The 20,388-nt window shown below is 27.2% G+C and overlaps 1 long non-coding RNA gene across 2 annotated transcripts; it reads left to right on the top strand.

Moving 5' to 3' along the window:
* Window positions 1-954: 954 nt before the first annotated feature.
* On the top strand, window positions 955-18,632 carry LOC126551538 (uncharacterized). 2 transcript variants are annotated; one of them, XR_007605463.1, is made up of 4 exons: window positions 955-1,122; window positions 7,521-7,669; window positions 16,818-17,070; window positions 17,137-18,632. It is a non-coding gene; the product is annotated as an uncharacterized LOC126551538 (long non-coding RNA). The 2 variants fall into 2 exon arrangements; XR_007605464.1 differs by having other exon boundaries at window positions 17,132-18,632.
* The last annotated feature ends 1,756 nt before the right edge of the window (window positions 18,633-20,388 follow it).

Below are 20,388 nucleotides of genomic sequence, written 5' to 3'. Positions count from 1 at the left end.
GATTTTACCATTCTCCATGCAACCGTACAACATCATATACCAAATAAATAAGCATCATACATTTTATATAATCAGATAAACGATCCCTAATAAATTATATTTTATTATTTAGGTATATACCTATGGATAGAGTAATTCACCGAGTATCTATGCTCACCCCATTTTTTTTCAATAAATTAATTAATTATGCAAATTATGATTTTTGATACTTTTAAAACTAGATAGGTACATATTTATAGAACCAATTTTCAAATACTTAGATTTTTTTCATATTATTTGAGCAGTGTATACTAGTCTCATGGTCAATGAAGATTAGAGATAGAACATTTTTTATTTTTTTTAATGAGAACAATCGTATATATTACTGTTAATCGTTGAGTCCGTGTTTTTTTGAGAATGTATAGGTATCTAAATCGAAATTTGAACGAGTAATTTTTAAATTATCAAACTATTATATTTACTATTTAGTATACCTACAGTGATAATAATTAGATAATAATTATAATAATGGTTTTAAATACAAATAATAAATGTAGATATATGATGATATTTAATCTAACTTATAGTAATTACTTATTAAGTATTATAGGTACTATTTATACTAAAAAATATTTAAAAATGATAAAATATTAAAATATTAATATCTATAGTATATATTCTAATATTATCTATACTTGGTATATGACTAAATGAGTCTGTTGCACAAAATAGTAAAGATTGAATCTCTCTTTCTCACAACAATTTGATTGATAACGTCTCATTTACAATATAAAATGCATATGCACGACTCAGCAGTGCAGCCATCTGCGTTTTTAATTAACATAAGTTCATGGAAATCATAATCCATATAATAAGTTGTTTCTAAGCTCCTTGGCATTGATCGAAGAGTCATGATGCCATTATCTTTTACCTTAGACTACTATATTAAAACTTAAGCGTAGAAAGTATGTTACTATAGAAGTCTATATTATCGTAAAAAAAGATTTTATACCTATCTAACTCATTATTTCATACTTGTACAAAACTTTTTATAGTGTGGTGTTGTGTTTTAAATCGTAAGAAATCAAATTGTAAAAATACAAATATAAAACTATTTTTTTCTTTACCAACAAATGAAAATAGGTATGTAATTGGATTATTAATTATTAGTTGTAATAGGTGTAGTTATCATTAGTTTAAAATAGTTTGTACTAGGCTGATATACTTAAAAATATTATTTATTAGGTTGAATGTATGGCTTACAAATAGCTATCATCTTGTGCCTATAAATTAATAAATTACAATTCATATTTTTTTTAAATCTATTACAAAAATATAATATCAAGGGTTAGGTATTATTCTATAAGACAATAACATAATATGGTATTTATATAATACAATTTAAAAATATCAAGATTGTTCGAATTTCGTTTTTATTCGTTCAAAAAAAAAAAACCAACTACAGTTAAATTTAAAATAAAAAATTGTTTTACGATAAGATGACATCTCTGAAATACTATAAAATCATTCAAATATTTAAAAATTTAATGAAAATAGTATAGGTATATCCCCATTTACCAAAAATTTCTAAGACAACTGTAGGATTCGAATAAATTAATAATTGAATAGATCTTCCTGATCATGCTTGGTGAATCACCCTATATCCCTATACCTATAATTTAGAATTTATTCTATTAGTAGATATTACAAATTTGTTTTTAACCGATCCGAAACCAATAAATTCATATAAAGGTTCCTACAATCCACCTCATGTCCTCATATACCTATAATACTACACTACTGTAACGGTTGTTTTAAAAATCGTATATAAAATTACTAACGCTGTTTTGTCGACAGATAATAAGTAACATATTTTGGGTAATTTAAAAGCTTAGCAACGGTTCTAATAGGTACATCATAATAATATTATATAGTCAATATACCTAGATGGAATTGGCACCCATCGAAAGAAAAACGGCGGCGCTTCGTTTTCGGGTTTTACAATATTATAATAATAATAATGATAATAATTAATTATATTTTACCGGTGCTCGACTACGCAGACAGGTACAAGCGCGCGGGCCGACCACGACGGTGGCGGCCGGGCGTGGTCAGACCGCCCACAAAACGGTCGCATTGGTCCGGGCGCGGCCTCGGCGCGCACCTGTTCCGAGCGGCGCTCGGCAGTATCCGACGACGTTAAATTTACACGTACCCCGTCGTCTTAGGGCTCGCGCGGTCCGACTGTCCGGAAGTCGTTTGTTCCGGCAGCCCATCCGACGCGATTATTCACGTTGTATTATTATAATATCATATAAGTTATAGTTGGCTATTTTTCGTGTGCAACGCATTATTTTTAGAAGATTGTTGTACAAAAAAACAATATAATATTATATTATTGTTTTTCTGTATATATATATATTATTATAACAGCTATTGTAACTTGTAAGAGTTATAAATATTATATACTTGGTAATATGTTTGTATAGGTGTAATAGGTGAGTCGTGTACCACGGTATACCTATTTTATATAAATGCAAGCAAAAAAACACAAACGATATATTTTAATGGATAATAATATATAATAATCAATAATATATTACAGTGTAGGTAGTTACCTATCATTTGACCTCCGCTATTGAGTATATTTTTATATTATTTTAACCTAACTATATTATAAGCATGATGTGAATAATATGCAATATAGAATGGAAAATATGTGAAACCCAAGATAATTTTTTTACATTTCTACTTTCTAGTATATATACCTATACTAAATATATTAGGTACCTTATACGTGTGCGATAATTCATCGTTTATGCTTTTTTGAGATAAATTATCAGTTTATTGTTTATAATATTATAATATTATTCATATTTTAAATCTATTATAATATAAATGTTTATAATTATATAAAATGCTATACACTTATGTACCTACGTGTAAATGGTAGATAGGTATATAAGTATTCAAATTTTTATATCATAACTATTTTTTACGTTATCATTTATCAATATTTATATAGGTACCTATCTACTTACATAAATATATTTGTGTATTTATAGGTAATTATGTTTAAGTAATAGTAGATAGGCACTTCATGTGTCCACAATATACCTTTAAATGTAGGTAATAATATGTACCCATAAAAATATTTATATATACCTATATACCTATACGTAAATATGTAGTGATTTCGAGCGAAAATAATAAATTGTATTAATTTAACAATGGTATATAACTTTTATATTGTTATTTGTATTAATATAGCATTTTTTATTAATTAAATGTTCTTATATCTATATGTGCATAATTCATTTATTTATTTCTAATATGGTGTTGATTAAATGACGACTGCTGTACAAATGTTTATAATGTTTATATTGTTTATATTGTTTATATTTAAAATGTGTATAGGAATTTAATATATAGGAAAGTTAAACGTCAACCTATAGGTAGGTATAATCTACAATCTACAATGTGTACTTATATACTTAGATTGTTTACGATATTGCCATATATTAAATTGCATCTATATATTTTTTAGTATTTTACCACTATTCTCGAAAAGAACGTACCATTTAAATTATAACCATGTTTCTTTTCATTAGCTTCTAGTATAAACTAGCATAACTTAACAGTTATAATATTATTTAACAAAATATTATAACATTTATAACCACTTATTTCTTAAAGGTTGAAAGATGACATATCGCAGGATAAGTACCTATATATATAATATATATATTATATATTATACATAATATTAGCAAAATAGAAGAGAAGAAAACGTTTATAACACGTTATTGTTATAAACTTATAACTATTATACATGTTTATGAATAAAAAAGAAAATTAATATAATAATAATAATGGGCATATACCTATAGATCCAATAATATAATAATTGTGAAATTAATAAATTAATCTGTTATATTGAAACACGAGTTGAATATTTAAATGATATTAACGAAGGTATTATAATAGTAATAGATAGATTATAATGTTGCCTTTAGCGATAAGTGCTTTTAGAACACAATAGATATAGAAGATAAATTAGAATACTGATTAATGAGTTTATATATAGTTTAAATTAAATTTGGAAGTGTGTCATAAAGGTATACAATGCTATATTATGCATTAAAAGTTTAAATTTGAAGGTTCACAATTTTAATTCACACCGAAATTAAAACTTATATAATAGTGTTAATACTTACCTAATACCTACCATTATTTTTTACTTTACCTAATATCGAAAATTTTGATAATAACATAAATATTTCGACTACCTCTATACCTATACATTTCCTTATATATTAAAAAAGATTTTATCATAATTATAAAATATAAAATCAAATGATATTATCCTAGCTATTTATTTTAAAATAATATTGCAATGCGTGTCTGAAAGTTTACATGTAAATATTAATTATACCAACAAGTAATATTTATAATTATAATCAATATTGTACAATGTAAAATTTATTAATTTTTCAAAGAATTTTATGATGTATACACACTATATGTGTATTTTGACTTCTTTCGTAATAGCTGCAGGACGCAGGTTATAATATAGTTCTTTTGCCAGCAGATCAACGACTGACTGTTGCAGTAGAAGTCACACGGCCTATTAATAATCAGGACCCGCGGTCACGGTGACCCCATAGTCGCCGCTACTCTTTACGCTATAAAACCTTTAATACGAACACAATAATATTATAATCATACTATAGCTGCGATATCTTTCCGGGGATATATTGTATAGGTTTTTTGTTTATTTGTTCTTATTCGCGTGTCGTCACTTCTCCACCATTACAAAGTATTGTTGTTGTATCAATAAATCGCGTAAATAATATACCTATATTGCTACATAGTAGACCTATTATATCTGTTGACGATCGATGACGCAGATCAAATCGTAATCTGATTTTTAACGCGGTGGTTTAGTGTCCACCACCCTTCCGCACATCACTTCACCACGCCGTTTTGCATTGCTGTCCGTGAATAATTCCTTATGTATATGTATATACTCAACATGTATTATCTATGTATACCGTTGTAATGTTATCGGTCACCCAATTGTGAATAAAACTTGTTTTTTATTCCCCCGATTTACTGCATTATTCGACGTGTCTCACAGGTATTATCGTCAAACGCATTTTTTCTTTTATATAATTTTTTTTTATTTTGTCATTAACCCCTCTCGTCGCCTCTGTTTAGATCCCACAACAAATGATATTGCACGGGAGATTCGCGAATCACTGCCGTCACCGGAAAAACGGATATTATAAACCTATAATCGACTGCTGTTTTTTTTTCATTTTTTTCTTTTTTTCTACGTTCGCACCAAATTATGACATTTTTTCAGATTATAGGTATTATTCACCCATAATGTCCTATTATACGTATATATACAACAAATATAACCATTGATTCAGTTTATTATATCAATCGGTATGACCCGGCGATTATTGTGATGCAAATTATGATTTTTTTTTTTTATAATTTATAAATAATTTCATATTTGTTCAACGTCCCGCGCGCGATATAACCGCGCGGAACGAATAACTAGATAAGAGGTGGGTCCTGGATAGGATGGATAGGTACCTACTTATATTTCGATTTTCGACGTACCCACTATAATAGACACAGTAAAATTATGTTTGTATATTATAGCTCTAGTCATCATTATAATTTTGTAAGTTTTTTTTATAACAATCTAAAATGGTCAAGAAATATAGAATTCTGCTGTTAGTGTAGGTAGACGTTATTTTTGGAGTAACAAGATTAAAATATACACATCTTACTTTATATCAAGAATTAACTATGTTCTATGTATATATAGTGAATTATACCTATATTGCTTTGTACCTACTTGTATTATTTCATATATTAGACGAATTAGATTTGTATTATTATAGAAGGTATTATCTTAATCGTATAAGTTATATATATATACCAATTAAATCATTATTCTAAGTATCATATAATATAATTATCAATTATATCATTGTGACATATGAACTACGATTATAACATCAATAACACCATTTGATTGTATTTAAATTTAAATATTTCATATTACAATATAATAACATATTATCTATAGACTATAAGAAAGGTAATTAATAATATAATCGTTTAAAATTTAAGAGTCATTTTAAATGCTAATTCATTTACTTTCGTTAACAGTTAATTTTTTTAATAGGTTATTAAAGCTAAATATTTAAACTATATACACATTATATTATGCACTATACGATCGTGACGCACGTATTTAATAAACACACACAACAATAACAGCGAATCGAGTGTGTAAAGCTATAAATATTTATTACTGTACATTATATATAACCTTCGATTGAAAGTTCTTTTACTGTTATTATACTGTACCCATTTCGTGTAACAATATTAACTAAGTGAATCTTATAATAATTTAGCTATACGTATGATTGTCGGGTGGTGATCAACAGACATTGATAATATTAACGAAACAAAACTATTTAAAAAATTACATTTATAGGTACGAATACTGCAATGTATATACACCTAATTATAGCGCAAGGTCTAATTGTAATTATACCCGAATAAATTAAACTATAAAACTGTATAAAATACTTCTTATACATTCGCTCGCATTACCTATATATATGTATAAAATACCTCTACGCAATACCGCCAATACGTCTGTATGGCTGTATATTTTTATATATGTATTGCGTATATACACGACTACTTATTAATTAATGACGTCGTAAATATTTTCCCATTGTCGTTTCGCCCGACAGCTTACAAATAATATTATATATATCGGATAATGGGCTACCTGGCTTACGCATTTTATTATTTTTTACTGTGTGTATTTACTATATAGGAATAGGGCATATAATACATATACATTGTTCAATAACAGTATAACTATTCATTATTATTTTATTTTATTTTTTAATACGGTGGAATTTTTTTTTTTTTACCGCATTCGTTCTTTGGAGACGAGCAAGGCGCCGCGAAAATTCCCTTTCCCGAAACGGCATAACACAATATACATGTATTCTATAATATTATATACCTGAACGCGTTACACTGCAGCCTGAGTCGAAATCTTGAACGTCAACCGCCGCCGTTGTCAATCATCGTATAATATGCGCGTATATATTATACACACAAACGCTGGGAGACATTTTTTGGCGGCTCGGCACTGCAAGGTCGACTGCTAGAAGGGGTCTATACAGGGTGATTCGTGTGCACCACGCCGTCTCGCAGTGCACAACATAGATTTTAATTACGAATAATACTTCGTTCGTTTTGCGTTCAGAGTCGTTCAGTGCGTTTTTTAAAGTCGAGTAAATCATAATATACATCTAGGCTTGATATATTTGATTAAACGTGTATTTTGATTCGTATATTATACTACCTATATGTTATTGTTTGTAGAAAGACAAACCATATCTAAATACTGTTATCCTATAATAACTGCAGTACAATTAATAAATTATCAAAGATTTTTATTATTATTATTATTATTTATTTTTTTTTTGCAGGATTTTCCTCGATTTTTTACATGTTATTGTTAATATGTACTTAGAATGTATCCAATCAACAGTATAATAAATCAATGATTGAAAAAATGAAGACAATAATAATTGGCAACTGTTTTTTGTTCAAAATTCGATTGTCTGCACAGCCATCGGTATGAAATATTATTTGATATTGCATTATATACATATAAATAGTAGGTATAGCGTAAAGCTATATATGTTGGGGGTGCGGAATCGAAAGTTTACCTGCGAAAGTGGTGCTAGTGGAGTTACGAATACTACGGAAGGGGGCGTAAACGAAATGAATGTAATAAAATACCGATTTTCTGGGGATACATTTTACACTCTCCGACTGAATACAAACAACCAGGATAGTAAACTGGATTATACAGAATTGCAGACGGTGTGTAGGTAAAAGGTTTTATAGTTATAATAGTTATAATAGTTATAGCGTTATAGCCAATAGGCAATACTCAATAGGCTGTGTGATGCATATGTCACATAATGACGATTTAATAATTAAAACTTTGTTAAAACATAATTAAATAAAGTTACATATAACGAGTAACTTATTTTTGTCATTGACTTCTAAGGTTAGGTAAATTTCAATTTAGGTAATACTTAAATTATTCATTATGCATAAACCTGTAATAAATGTATAATATTAACTTGATACAGTTACATATTAATATATTATGTTTATATGAATTAAATAAAATACTTTTGAAATAGGTGAATAGATATAACATTATAACATGTATATTATGTTTAATAGGTTCGTTTCTTTATATCATATAGAATGTGATATCTTATAAGACATTTGCTATCTTTATATTTTGAAGCACACACATATATATATATATATGTAACAACAACATCCAATATCAACTTATCTATAACATTATTTCCTTCTAATGATATGTCAACATTCTAACTCAATTATTTTTTAATACTATCTCAACGAATTACAAAAATCTACAGTTCGAAAACACGCCCTATAATTAGGTATAATATCTGTATACCTACTTATAGCTAAATAAACTCAAGGCTGCATAATATATTATATAACGACGATTAAAAAATTTAAGTTTTATTAAAATGTTCGGAATTAATAAGAAACGTAACCATATAGTTATTTATTTTTGCTATTACATATAACTTTCAACTTGAGAATATGTAATTATTTTTCCATCGCACCTATATAATATCTACGTATAATAAATTTAAGTTTTAGGTAAAATTCTAATTTCGAGTCAATCTCCTATACAATCACACATATCTGAATTGAGTAAAACACTTTTGAAATAGGTATTTCCATTTTACAATAACGACAAGCAACATAATAATAGGTATAATATACTTAACACTTATAAGTATAGTAGGCATGTATATACTATTTGTTGCTGTAGATTATGTTATACGTATAGTATAGTATGTGTTATATTAAATAATTAATGTTTTTCTTGGCTATATTCCCTAATACAATTCGGAAAAATCGCACCCATCGTCCTTTGGTATCCTCGGCGCGGCGGTACCACACGGCGCACGTGGCTTTCGCAAATGCGACTGCGGCTCGAAAACACGCCCTGTACACCCGGTATGATATTATGCGCGTCGCCCGACGACGAAAGCGTTTGATTTATCGAACCGGTGTACGACGACGTATTATTATCATCGACTATAATATAATATACCGAGCCGAACGTGCGTCGACGCGCTTGCGTTCGGAATCGTTTCTGGGAACCGCACAAAGTCGGTATATAGGTATTCGTACGATACAATAATGTATTATTATTATTATTATTATTATTATTATGTATGTGTGCGTAACAGTGGCGGTGCAGGCATCATAATTTTATGCGGATGTATATTGCGTAGGTATATCATGATGTTATCATAATATATATGTAGTCATCGTGCCCAGCTGCCAGCTACCAGCTATCGAGTGCTTTTATTATTTCGGGATAATAATCTAGTGTCTTTAGATTATTATTATTTCAATAATTTAAAATTATATCATATTGGTAATAATGAATATATACCTATATACATACATTCTTATTGATTCGATAAATTTCACATCAAAATATACATTTGTAATAAAATTGATTGTAGTTATTTCGAAGTAAATTACTTTTTTATTCAAGTAGGAATATTATTAACGACAGTTATTTAAAGTATAAACAAATATTTAATTGTTGATTTTGATTTTGATTTTTTTTTCACCAAGTATAAGTTATTGTTATAGTACAATATTTTATAATTCTAAAAAAAAAACGTTCAATAAAATATGGCGTGACAAAAAATGCAATAGCTGCATAAAATCACAGTCTTCAGTACCTAGTTCAGTAGTACCTATCTTTAATCTCTATTCCTTGTATAAAATTAATATAGTTAAAATATGAATTAAGTTGATATATGAATATAATGTTTGTGCATTTGGTCGTTTTATTTTTCATGTATATTGTATACTATTATTTGATTGTTAGATTTTTTCCCCGATTTTTTCCTATCTTATTAATTCTATGTCATCAATGTTTTTCCCGCATAACTATTATCAAATTTTAATTATACCAAAATATAATGCGTTATTTTAATAAATTCATCTAATCTTTTTAGTATCCTTATTAAGGTTTAAACATTAATGATTCACAATTCATATTACATGCTCATGACTTAATATCTAATACACATAATATCATTCGTTATGTCGTACTTAGTTTTCTAATTTTTAAAAATTTTATTTTTCAAATTTCGTATATCATAATAAGTATATAAACTATACAATTGGTTTAATAATACTAGCGTAGACATAACAATATAATATAATTTTTTCACGCAGACATCTAAATAAGGTAGGACAAGTCGATCACAGCGACTATGGTGCTGCAATGCCAAGGATAACGTTTTTCGTATTAGACGTCAATATTTCAAATATGTCGGTCTCTGCAGACGGTAGTTATTATATTATTAATATAATATAAACTTGCTATTCTTTCTGGCGCTGTAATTCTCTATACATATATAATATATATATTTAACATCATAAATGTTCACTCGTAATGTATAAAACGAATTATTTTATACATAAAAAAAATGTAAGTATAACTATTATATTATTAAATGGTTATGATTATGAATAAATTTCTTCTTGCTTTTGTGATATCTATAGAATATTCGTAGTGAAATTTCGAATTCAGAAATTAATAATAAATATAAATTTGTGTAATACAAAAACAATGAAATTAATATTATAGAAATTATTAAAGTCTTATATACGCTGTAATCATGAAACTCTCATATTTTCATTTTTGTCCGTTAAATAAAATATTATGTTTGATTTCAACAAATATTATGCACTTTTAAATCAAATTTTTATATAAACAAACTTTCGTTTATATTTTGTTTTTGTTGAAAGCAAAAATGAGAGGCGCCCGTCTAGCAGTTTATACGACGCGTGATGAAATTCTTCCCTTCTTTTATAATCGGCTCCATGTAAGGAGTGGGTTTTTTTTATTTGACATAGCAACTACAGTCATGCCTTCCAAAATCATAATAATGAATCCATTTTTATCTTTGTACAAGTGAGGAAATATACACCGAACTCGCTAGTTTTATTATTGTTAATTAGTAGGTATTCATAATAAATCATGTAATTAAACTGAGAAGAAAAACAAATCAAAAAAAAAAAAAAACTCTAAAAATTTAATCGATAATATATAATTTTTACATATGTTTATAAAAAAACAGTTAAAATATTATTATCAAATTTAAAAAATGTTTATAAACTTTTTTTGTAAATATTTCAAGCGTCTAAATTACGACAAAATAATTTATTTGGTTTTATCAAAAACTAATGATGTGTAATAAAACATAAATCCATTTTTTCATAATTAATTTTTCTTTGTTTTTCCTGAATAACAAAATACTGTAAATTTTAACTTTGTAACCCTTTTCTGCGTATCAACTAGAACAGATTTCAAACAAAAAAACATAAGTACTCAAACTTGAATATAATATTAAAGTATTTTTACTTCTCCGAAAAGTTAAAACAGAATAGATAAAAAAAAATTTAAAAAACACATACCATTGTAAGAAATGTACCTAAGGGCTAAAACCAATACACTAATAAACTAAAATAGTTTGTTCGATATAATGAAGTTTTTAAATAGTTTAAAACATCATTATAGACTTACACTTTGTTTTAATGTCTTAATTAAAATGATTGTAAATTTTTCTTTTATGAAAAGTTATCACTGTAATTGTATCACAATGTAGTGCAATTGATGTTTATATGTTTGCGATATTATAAAAAAAAGCAGTTTATCATTAGTTCATTTCAAATTAATCATTTACATAAAAAAAAAATCATCCGATAAAATCCTTATGACTTTAAAATAATAATCATATAATTGCATAATGATTATTTGTGTTAATCGTTACGATTTTTTTTTTTTTTTTTGTAATCAAAATTACTAAAATATATGAGGCAATATAGAATAACAAGTTTTTTTTGCTCCGACTATAAAATTATTATAGATACAGCATACAACTTATTTCTGATTTCTTCTTAATTGTATTTTTAAATTTTAAATTTGTATAAATTACACTGGTATATTATACTTTTTTTTATTGAACGTTATATACATCATTATTATACAATGCTAAACAATTATTTAACATAGTGTTTAATAGTATGTATTTTTTTCTAATAGTTTATTATATTTCAACGACAATCAATGAAATTATTATTATTATATTGCGATTTTTACATAACCATATAACATATCCAATATTTATAGTATACTGAATTGAGTGTTATAAAATATCTACTCCTAAGCCGCAATGAAACGTGTCTTCTTCAAATCAAAATCCTGTTTTAAAACCGTATTAATTTCAGTACTGAAAAAAAATTACCACTTAAATATATTTCATCGTACGAATAAATAATATCTGTAGGTACCTATGCCTATACTCTCGCATCGGTGTGGACTGCGGGGAGTAATCGTTTCGTTTTGCTTCATTTGTTCCATTTTAAACAAGTGATTATTAAACTATAGATATTTAACTATTTGATATTATATATACTATATGACGTATATATACTGTATACAAGTAATATTGAGATGGTCCGATGGTTTTTTGTTTTTGTTGTTATTTAAGATTACAGTGTCTAAGTATACTAAATCTAATATCTATTAATACATGTATAGCTATGTATAATCATATTTTTTTCTTTAAATACGCGTGTTTATATAATATGTCTGTTTGTATTTATTCGTCGGATGTGCATAATACCTGCAGCTATCGCGGTTGACCTATGTGATGAAAATTGGTTTGCTGCGATTCGCACGCTCTGCCATCGTATTGAAGCTGTTTTTATTTTTATGGATAATATTATTAAAATCGTTCGGTTGTATCAAAACATTGCCGTGCCGCAGAATACCGTGAAAATCGATCTTCTCATGCGTTAGGTTTGTGTTCGGCGCTTATACATATTATTATGTATATTATACTTTGTTTTTTGTCATGTTATGCACGCAAAAGCCTTATCGTATTATAATTGTATACACCGTAGTCAATTATGTAGCTATACACTCATTTTCTGAGCCATTTTTTTTTATATATAGAGTTTGAACTTTAAAGTATTTATTATACTATATACTATTCGATTATATCGTATATTAAAAATATTCTGAAAATTGTTTATAAATAATTTATCATGTTTAGAAGATCCTACAACAGTATTTGGTGTCTCCGTCTTATAAACATATAGGTAGAACATAGAAAATGTTCATTCAATAGAATAAATTACGTGTTGTTATCTTTAATAATAGAGTGAACTGATCTATTATAAAAGTTAAAGGTATGGACATTATCTGTATAGTATATTATATTATAATATATTATCATATTTTCATATGAGATTAAGTATTACATTTTTTCAATAATTAAATTTTTAAGTTAGATATACAAACATTTTTAACTTGTGATATTTGCAATACCTACATCTTCCTTAATATTAAAATATTAAAGAAAGCCAAAAATTAACTCAGATAATGTTCCTACCTTTAACTTTTATCTTTACTATTACTTTAATAACAGATCAATTCACTCTAATATTAAATCACACCCACAATTGGTTTTATTAAAAGAAAATTTATTATATTATATTATGTTTATAAAACGAAGTTTTCATATGAGTGATGACAAATTTAAAAGGATGCTTGTAAAATCGGTGGTTCACTATAGACTCATATTTGAAGTTATAAATTAGTATCAAGAAAACTAGTAAAAGTTAAAATTAGTTTACCCATGATAAAAAAAAATAGAAATAAAAATAAATAAACATTTAATTTTCATAAACAAAAATTATTTTATAAAATTAATGTAATAAATATAATATTACTGCTATATAGTATATAGTATTTAGATATTTAATTTATGTACAAAATGTAATATAATAAATACATAGGTATAGGACCATCGTAAAATATAATGTGATATGTCATTTGAAAATTTGTGTCAAATCGCACAACACGGTATATTATTATTATATATTATGTTCTAGGAAAGAATAAAATATGAGGAAAACTGTCGCAGTAATTGCTATAATTCTAAACAGTTTTTTTTACGTCTGCTTTTTTACGCGCAACTAGCCGATGTGACCGATGATTGTACACACATTTGATGGACACGTGGTTTCTCATCTCGTTGCATATTGAATTACAAACAGAATAAAAAAATAATAATAATAAAAATGGTAGTAGGTACCAACTTCGAATCTATTATATATAGTTCCATAACCACCGAAGGAAACCCGTTTTGTGACGGCGACAAAAAATAAAAAAATAAAACAACAATTATATCAAATAACAAACGAAGTACAAACCTCGTCGCTGTAATTGACATACCCATATTATACTTTCACGCAAAATTTGACTCTCTGTGTCCACAGGACAGTTAGTATATAACAATTTAACGGTACAATACAATTATTTTTTATTTTATGTCTATGATTGGAAAACGCGGATGAGGCTAGAAAAAGTATACTAATCTCATCATTCATGAATTAAAGACAATTGTATAATATAGTTACATAGTTACGCCATATCTATAAAAGCATTTCTATCCATACATATCATTATTATATCATTAATTAATTATGAAATTATTTATCAACGTACGAGTATAATTATGATTATTTAGAATTCTAAGACAATTAAAAGATGATAGTCGTACAATAAAAAAAATAGGTACATCATCGTGGCTCGACAAGGTGATAATAAATGAAATGATTAGACGCATGTGTCCTGATGATAAAAATATCTCAATATACACGGCTTCAGAAGCTTATAATGTGATAATCAGTTCGGTTTATAGGTTTTACGGGATCCCACTTTTGAACTACCATCAATATAGAAGACAAGGAATGACTAACAATGAAATAATGCTATTATATATTCGCTATACCCCTTCAAAAATTCTGAGGAAACACCCTTATGGCCGTCATTCGTCACACATTCACATCACTGCACAATTTCCCAACACATAACTTGGAGTGCGAAAAAATTCTAAATTGAAATCAACTTATTAACATGACTTGTAGTTTAAGACTATAACTAACACTACACTAACCTAAATTTGTTAACTGATAAATTATAATATTATTGTTAGTTTGGTGCCTTTGAATAGTTTAAATTAACCAATCTATAAAGTTTACAAATTTAAATATTTGTATTGTAAATTTATTGTAAAAAAAAAAAAATTGATCACAAATATACAATTATACTTATTGTCTCAATGTTAATTAAATATAAATTATGTTTCAATTAATCATAGAATCATGATGTCATCATCAATTCACATTAATTTACACAGATAATTAATTGATAAACACTATATCTATCACCACAATATTGTAGTTATTTGAACGCGTGAATGTGTAAAATAAATTTATATACTAAATACACGCAATATAATATAGAGTTATTACTAGCTTAAAATAAACATCTCTTTTTTACAGTGCTTATTAATTCTAAATTGTTACTAAAAAAAACCTTATTTGATAGATAAAAAAATGAATATAATAATTATTGTTATTATTTATAATTTATTTATCAATTATATTATGATAAAATTAACTAACTCAATTAAATCTACATTTTAATTAATTGCACAATTTGCTCTTCAAGCAAAAAATGTAGGTATTTTATGTTTGTGAATAATGTTTTAAAATAATAAATAGTTACATAAAAAATACGTGATAAAAATCGTCTTTATTTTGACGCTTTTTATTGTTACTATACATTAGTAATTAGTAATTACTTAGATAGTATTTCTCTGTATAATTAAATAATGATAAATAATAATGATACTTATATACAAATTATAATTCATAATGTTTTTACTTTATTTGTACATAATTTATGTAAGATTATGAAAATGGAAAAAAAATAGTTACTATATTTCTATATATTACGTATGTACCTATTATAATAATTGAATATTGATTATACTTTATACTTTTATAGTTGTGTAATATTATAATTGTACTGTTATAATTAAAAAGCCTTAGCGTATTTAAATGTTATATTGATACACCTATAGGTATATGTAAATAATTTTCGAAGGTTAAACTACGTAATATCAACATTTAACCTATTATTATTATTATTATTATTTAAAAAAAGTCGGCTTACTTTGTCTACAAGACTACAACAATAATTAGATTATAATACACATACACTATTCGTTTCTGTTAAACATAAGGTTTCAATATGATTCATTTCCGGTTTAAATAATTCATATGTTTTCATTCTCGGTGTAATAATTTATATTTTGTATGAATATATAGTATAAACATAGATACCTATATTTGCTTCACTGAAGGCACTTTGAAACAACTCGTTTGAGATATGACTATTCTTTATAAACTAATGAAAGATTTCCATGAAATAAATAACCTACAATAAGGATGATGGTAGCTTTGAGCAATATTTTTTTTTTAATTTTGATGAGCTTTTTAAGCATTTTTTGAACCAAAAATGGCTAAATTCCTAAAACTTTATTTAAATTTAATTTCTTTACACAGTTTTAAAGTTTTTTTTTCTACAAAGCGACTTCTGCATTTATTTTACTGCTCCAATCCCAAAAGTAGTATATTATATTCTAAAAATCCGAAAAAAAACCATTCTATTTTCAATAATATCTAGATTTTATATTCAAACAATGTAAGCATAATATTATAAAGATCTAAAAGAAAAAAAGCTATTTTATTACGACTATTGCTTGTTATAGATGCGATACGTATACCATCTACATAATCATGAAATTTAAGCGGACAAGCTTAAGTAACACAAATAAGGTGTTCGTATATAATATAAGTCACGCCGAGGACTGCCGATTTTTTTCCGTCAATTACACGATCGCCGCACGTCGCACGGTTAATGTATCATAAAAAAATGTAATATATTATAATACGATATTATAGTTGATGAGCTGTATACATATTATATAAAATGACAAGAGGACTTTCAAGATTCAAAAGAGGGTAAGTACCTGAGTGTTTATTAGGTATATGTAGACGATGTACGTATATTATAAATATTTAGTATAGGTAACAGTCAGATTTAAGATATTTGATGCCTGAGGCCAATAAAAATGCAGCTCCCTTACATATAATATGGAGCTATGCGATGGGCCGAGTGTCACATAAAACATAATGTATAAATACAAATCAAAAAGTAAGCTAAGTATATTTTTATATCACAAATATTTTAACTGAAATCATTGTCTTAATATATATTTATATACTGTATAGTATCTATAGGCTATAGAACATCTCAATAGTATGCTTAAACATAAATTAAAAATCTCTTTATATTAATTTAGTGGAAAAATAATGTTTCTGAAAAATTGGAAATTTAAATTATATTATCGTACTTCAATTTAACAATAAGATAATATACAATTATCATCGGTAATCGACCGATAAATTGATAAAGACTTATCAAATACCTATTTAAAAGATGTCAATAACTCCGAAAAAAATAGTCTACATTAAATACTTATTAAATAAGTAATTTGTTATATTATTTTTTTTTTTTTGTCAATGGAGGTTTGGAAGTATGTTATCATTTATCCATATTTTATGTTCATGGATTTTTTTTTTACATAATCTCAAGAGCGCGCCCTCATACCAACAGCACCTTGGGCAAGGATACCCACTAGCTCCCCCCTAGATCCGTACAGTGACAGTGTTCGAATAAGCTTCTGGTCAGATTATCGTCACCCGGTGATGAGTCGATAATCGGTCTTGAAAAAAAGATTAATAATCGACGCGCCGTCGAGAAAACCTTGTCAAACTCGACTGCAAAATTGGTTCGTATATATGCAGTGCACAACACACTGCAACAACAATAATGGACCCCCGGCCGGGTTTTAATGTCGTTAATTATTACGTCTCTCGTACTCAACAACATAATATGTATATATATATAATATACTTTACGTAAAAACACACGTGCACCGGTTGTTATTGGTATGTGTGTATACGCGTATGTGACTCAAACGTGGCTGTGGTATGTGCATTGAACGCGAAATAAAATGTGTACCGGGAACCCTGGAAAAAAGGGGTAAACCGCATCTGATGGTAATTAATCGTCAGCCATCCAACGTATGAATCCATATGATAGTTTGATATATTAACATTATGATATTAAAATATTTTAATACGATGTAGCTATATAATATGTAGTGTATATTATGATAAAAATATTAAATACGACTGCGACCGTATTCAAATATTACTATAATATTTTACATATAATTGACGTTCATCCTTGTACGGTTATGATATCTGCGAAGCAACTTCACGAATAACCATTGCTAAAATATTAACGTAATATATTATATTTATATTATGTATAATATAGTATACACATTGTACCCATGACCATGTTATGGTCTTTTAACTTTTTCTTTTCTTTTAGTGACTTGGTTTGAAGTTTAAATGCCAAGTTTGTTGAGTTACACTGATAAAACTTCAATGAAATATGCAATTTAAAATTAAAGTAATGCGATATTTACAAAAAGTATTTAAGAATCACTTAATCAGGTTTAAATGTTATTCTATTGATAAAATAATGACATTATGATTATAAATAATGATATAATTATTATAATTAACGATAATATTATATAAATATCTATAGTTTAATAATATGTACAGTTCATTCCAACGATTAAAGGTTCAAATATATATATAAAATTAACGAAATACTCAAATACCCTAATATGTCTGTCGAAGTGATCATCGCGAGGTTCGTACCCGTTTACATCTAAATAATAATTTTCCTATAAATCAAAAAAAAAAAAAAAACAGCCAAACAGATGATGTTGAGATCATTATCATAATATTATATTATACGATGTATCATATTACTATTATTGTTGTTGTTCACATTATTATAGTGAGTTAGTCGACTTCTCGCGGACAATCGATGATTTACCGCCGACGATGACGTTCTATCCCATGAATACATTATACCTACTTCAGGTATAAAACTTCCTGCGTCACTCAACGCGCGCGGATCCGGGCAATAGGAGATTGAAGATTTATGGTCGACAAACGTAAACCGCATGCTCGTTGTCTGCTGCAGCGTACTTACGGTGGCGGACGTAGAAAAGTATTATAATATTTACTTATATTAATAAAAAAAAAAAAAACGTGTTTGCTCCCGTCTACCAACAATATTATTATAATTAATTAATGTACACATTGCACGAGTGAACGGGAAATGGTTTCGACGGAGTAAATATAATATATATACATAATACATATGATATCTAAGCAAATTGGTCACACAATAATAAACTTAATACGCATACTTACATGTTAACTAATACGTTATAGGCATGAAAAAAACTTTTAGATCAAAAGCCCATGGTAGCAGTTACACCGACGAATATAACCGTGAGAAAGTTAGAAAAATATCAAATTTAAAATTTGTATACTAAGTATTAATACCTTAAATTTTCTAAATTTTGAGAGGGTATCATAATTATATAATTATTAATCAAAATAAAATCGGGGCTGTATCGAACAATATTTTTAATTCGAATTGAACGATAATATGAAGTCTTTGATCATAATATAATGTATTTATAACAATGTGTAAGCATAGTAGTAATAGTAATAGAAATCGCTGTCAGTAAACCTGCTTATTATCGTCCAACAGCTATTTCTCATATATAATTTACATTCTTTTTTTTTTTTATCGACTTCGACAATTTATCGATTTTAGATCTCATATTAATAATATACTTAATACATTATGTGTAACGTCGTTTTAACCGTTCACACAACACCGCAATCCCTATAATACTCGTACATACATTACACATGTATGTCTTATTACCTTTCTGTCACTCTGTCTCTCTTTCTCTCTCTCTCTCGCACTCACACACACCCTCTCTTCATTCGTACACACTCTCATTCATTACGACCATTAAAATCCGACCAAAACTTGGCTATGTACCAACAGGTCACGTACATATAACAATAATAATATAATGCTATCGTCAAAATATGTTCTCACACACACAACTCTCGGCGGACAACCGTGGTGTGTATATTATTTTATTGTAAATCGGCAGCCAGCGGCAGCAGCATCAACAGCTGCTGTTGTTAGTAAGTTACTCACTATACTATTATGTTATTATATTCTATACCTATGTATATAATCGATATGACGTTACGATATACACAATATTCTGCAGTATTGATATCACGTTACGCCCATTATATTGCCGGGCGTAATGGACAAAGTCTTTGCCGTGACAAGACACATCTCTTGACACATGATGA

This window comes from Aphis gossypii, chromosome 1 (genome assembly GCF_020184175.1).
Source record: "Aphis gossypii isolate Hap1 chromosome 1, ASM2018417v2, whole genome shotgun sequence".
NCBI classification, from domain to species: Eukaryota; Metazoa; Arthropoda; class Insecta; order Hemiptera; family Aphididae; genus Aphis; species Aphis gossypii.
Note: the sequence above shows the minus strand (reverse complement) of the source record. Positions and strands in the feature narration are given on the sequence as shown.